Genomic DNA, 4,883 nt, shown 5'->3' with positions numbered 1-4,883 from the left:
CATAAATGACCTGTTTTCTGTTGTAGTTTGCGTTTGTCATGATCATTTTAGTTTATGCATTATGACTATTTATCACATCACCGTGATTCATATACAATCAGAAAGCTACAAACGTCCTTTAATATCCAATTCGCTCTACCTCAGAAATAATATATTTATATATATATATTACCGAAGGGGAATTTTTAGTTGATAATAATATCCACCGTCCCGTGGTGTGTCGTGTGTGTGACGGACGAGTGTCAGGACAACAGGGGACGCACTAACGCAGTCGGCCACAAGAGAGGTATAAGTAATATCATCTCCCATCAACTGATGTATAAATAGTAATAAAATATTAAATAATCAGAGAGAAACTTAAATAAATACCTGTTCTGAATTACCTTTGTTTTTGTCCATATCAGTTTTAGTTTATGCAGTAGAGGGGTGGGGGTCTAATTTGAAACACCCTGTATATGTATATATATATATACATATATATATATATATATATATATATATATATATATATATATATATATATATATATTGATGGTAAGTTTATTTTAAACTATTAATCAAGGGAGAAGTTGTATCTTTGCTTCAATAATGGAATATTGATCGTTCAGGAATATTAAAGGAGACTTGAAAAATGTCTTGCAATCCTAAACTACTGGTCAGCCCAAGAAGCTAAAGCGTATTCAGAGAAGTCGCTCTACTGAGAAATCCATAACAAAAACAAATAAAGAAATACATGATTGAGATTCCTGGAACTGTATCCGTATTCATCTCCACCCAGTGTTAATCTGGTCTTCCTTGACCTTTCGCCGCATCTCCACAAGTTTTCTTCATACGTCCTGTATTCTGTTAGACAAACATACTAGAACTTACAATACCCGCATCATGATCCATTTGAATAATTAGGTCTACTCTTCTTTGCACCAAAGATCTTCTCCCAACAAACTTTCACTGAAATCATTCATTAGCTTTTGAGATATCTTGTGGACAGACTTGGTGATTTACCACATCCCTCCCAGGTTCGCCAGCAGTTGAAAAATCAAGTGCCTTGGAGGATGAAATTCCGCAAGACTTTAAAGGAGTGGTAATGAGGGACAAATTTTTCAGTTGGTAACTCTCTTCTTACATCTCATAAAACCCGAGATACTGAAAAAATCAAGAACTTCGATTTACATAAAACTACTTACTAACTTTTCAAGCCTTGATGAGCCACAATAATCAATAACAAGGCTGAACCAAAATAAAGAGAGAGAAGAAAGAACAAACCACCAACTGCTTTGAAGGACGATGCTAGTTTGTCAATAGATAGCTCGTCTGTCATTGGTGTATAGCTCTTGTGGGCGTGGCTTCTCAAGCATAAAATAGGGTTGCAGGCAACGTATCCCAACAGTGAGTCTTCATAACTGATCCCTGTTTGTTAGGTACCGTGCCTTGTAAAATTACTCTGTGGTTGTGTTAAGAGCCTGAATACATGATGGCTTCGGTATACTGTAATAATCATGAAAGTTTGTGTTCTGTAAACAGGTGGTAGACTCAGCAGTCTGTAGTAGTCGACCTTGCATCGACGTTAGTTTTGAAAGTTATTCCACTGGCTCTTCGACCCTTAAAGCAGACCTCGTGTACAGGGCTTAAGTTGGATTTTTCAGAGTCCAGAGGTCCACAATCCATGCAAGGACTCGTTTTATTATTCTGTTGTGAGCAGTCATTAGCAGGCCATTCTGAAACAAACTTGCATTTAAAACCTCAAATGATGCCAAATTCCTTTTTATTATAGTCGAAATATTCCTTCTGACCATTAAAATTTTCATTTCTATACGGAATAACTGAAGCTAACACATCCGCGGTTCACGCATATTCGGGAATGTATATACCTCCCTCAAAATGACATCTTCTAGAACGTAGCTGACGATATTTTGATTGTATATATAAACATAATAACTCCAATAACCATCTGCGGATTCTGATAGTTTTTTGAATTTTGTATTGAGGCATCAAACGTAAAACAAACATATAAGTATATTTATGTATACATACACATATATACAGTATATGTTATATATATATATATATATATATATATATATATATATATATATATATATATATATATATATATATATATATATATATATATATATATATATATATATATATATATATATATATATATATATGTGTGTGTGTGTGTGTGTATAAGATATATGTTTAAAATTTTGTATGTATATAAACGTAAAACAAATGTATATATATTTATGTATACTATAAATATATATATATATATATATATATATATATATATATATATATATGTGTGTGTGTGTGTGTGTATTTGAGTTGTATGTATATGTATGTTGAATTAATAATAAAGCAATAAAATATATATATTTGGAGAATGAGAGATAATAAAGAATGATAGAGAGAGAGAGAGAGAGAGAGAGAGAGAGAGAGAGAGAGAGAGAGAGACTAACCAATCTTCACTTATCCTCAGGTCATCATCCGGTAAAATGCGTCTCCTTCTGGCAATGCTCCTTGTTGTTATTGTTCTTCTGGCCATATTAGCCGAAGGGGAAGGGACCCCATACGGGGTAAGTACAATATCATAATAACAATTTCTTTAAATTTGGTGGAAAAAATGTGTTGACTTCTCTGCGATAGGTTTAAAGTAATTTTCTCACAATGCTACAATTATTATAATGGAGTAGTGTGAACACTTCTGAACACGACTACCAACAATGAAGCAAATCAAGACTATCGGCCAGAAACGGGAATCACACCCTTGCCCACGCCCTTTGTTTACAAGCCGCAGCATAGGGCGTGTCCTATGTAGCACCAGGAATGCCCTTGTTGCCGCACAGACCACCAGCGCGACAATGAGATCCGCTGCCCTCAGTGCACCTCACACGGTGCACTGTAGGCTTTACTTAAGGTTCTTTGCAGCGTCTCTTAGGTCCCTAGTTGCAACCCCTTTCATTCCTTTACTGTACCTCGATTCATATTCTCTTTCTTCCATCTTGCTATCCACCATCTCCTAACAATTGTTGCATAGTGCAACTGCTAGGTTTTCCTCCTGCTACACTTTTCAAACTTTTCTAATCTCAGTTTCCTTTTCAGAGCTGATAGACCTCATAGATCCCAGCACTAGGCCTTGGGCCTAAATTCTGTATTCCATTCCATATAGCAATAAAAACCGTGTATATCAGTTTGTAATTTAGTTCCGAGGAAACGGTTCGTCGACTGAAAGTAAAAGAAAAAAGAGAAAAAGTTTTCCTTATTCCTGAGGAGTTGCCTGAAGAGAAAAAGAAGTAAAGACAGATTTACAGTCCAGATAAAAAGGTAGTGTCTGTGAATAATGCCATGACTTCAATAGGAATAGTATATAAATACAGAATATAATATATATATATATATATATATATATATATATATATATATATATATATATATATATATATATATATATATATAATATATATATATATATATATATATATATATATATATATATATATATATATATATGATTAAACTATTATGTGAATTATATATGCAAATGAAATATATACATATATATATAAAATGAACCATTGATTTAAATCTCTAACGGTTTTGTCATTTGATATAAAATCGAAACCAGTAAGATATTACATATATTTCATTCTTTAAATGGTTCATAAATTGCACACACATGAATCACACAAAATGACACACACAAATCACACAACACATTTTGACACACAGTTGAAACCAGTCAAGATTTGCATATTTATTTCCCTATATATTTAAACACATATATATATATACACACACATATATGTATATATGATTGCACCTGGCATTTCAGGGTGGAAGACGACCCCCACTGCCGCAATGCTGCCCTCCCCTCTGCCCATGCTGTGACCCGTACAACCCATGTACCTGCCCTTATCCATGCTCAGAGGTGAGTCACATGAATGCTCGGTGCACATTTATTCTGTAGTGTTTATTTGCTATTTTGCCAACAAGATATTTCAAAAGGGTTATAATGAATTTAAATAAAATTTTGTTGAGTGATGCCCAAAGAAAAATTGACTGAATTTGGAGATGGATCGGGGGAAAGGGTGGTTCCGGGATTTTTCTGTTGGTACTGAATGAGATTTAAGCTGCCAGAATGCCTCTTAATCATTATTTTCCTTGTTATTTTTACTTAAATATCACTATTATCGAAAACGTTTTCCTCCTATTTAGCAGGGTTCAGAAACCGTCCGGATGATGTCATTGGCCGAATAAGGGAGTTCCTGCTCGAGTTGAATGTGAAGCCATTTGTCAGAAAAGTAAAGCACTTTAGATTTGAATTTGATATGATGAACTAAGCTTCTTCCTAAAGTTAACATGTTTAAAATTATATATATACATCTATAAATTATATATATATATATATATATATATATATATATATATATATATATATATATATATATATATATATATATATATATCTATACACACGTATATTAAACTTTGTATAATTGTTCTGAAATACATACATAAAACAGTCCCTCTCTTTTTGTGCCCCACCAACAAGAGTCCTGAGTTCGACCCCAGGTACAGGGAGCAAATGAAACCTGTTCCATGAAGAATCCGTTGCTCTTCTTTTGGTTCAGCAGACAATTTTGTGACTGAGAAGGGCTGGGTCCTGGTTATACGTAACCAGGACCAAGCCCTGGAAACTTGAAGATTAGCACCATGTGGAGCAACCCCGTGAAAACTGAAAAATGGTACACACACACACCTGCACATAAATACATATATGTATATCATTATGAACACCTTTTGGGTTCTTCAAGTTCTTTAATAAAAAGATAAAAATAAAAAGAAATCGGGACTGAGCAAATCCGGCAAAGGAGGAT

The 4,883-nt window shown here is 33.9% G+C and overlaps 1 long non-coding RNA gene across 1 annotated transcript; it reads left to right on the top strand.

Moving 5' to 3' along the window:
* The first annotated feature begins 1,380 nt into the window (after positions 1 to 1,380).
* LOC136854794 (uncharacterized) lies at positions 1,381 to 4,530 on the top strand. The gene is made up of 4 exons (XR_010857805.1): positions 1,381 to 1,418; positions 2,486 to 2,582; positions 3,839 to 3,934; positions 4,222 to 4,530. It is a non-coding gene; the product is annotated as an uncharacterized lncRNA (long non-coding RNA).
* Positions 4,531 to 4,883: the final 353 nt, after the last annotated feature.

Source organism: Macrobrachium rosenbergii, chromosome 30, assembly GCF_040412425.1.
Source record: "Macrobrachium rosenbergii isolate ZJJX-2024 chromosome 30, ASM4041242v1, whole genome shotgun sequence".
Classification (NCBI taxonomy): Eukaryota; Metazoa; Arthropoda; class Malacostraca; order Decapoda; family Palaemonidae; genus Macrobrachium; species Macrobrachium rosenbergii.
The sequence above is the reverse complement of the archived record's forward strand: the minus strand, read 5'-3'. Positions and strand labels throughout refer to the sequence as shown.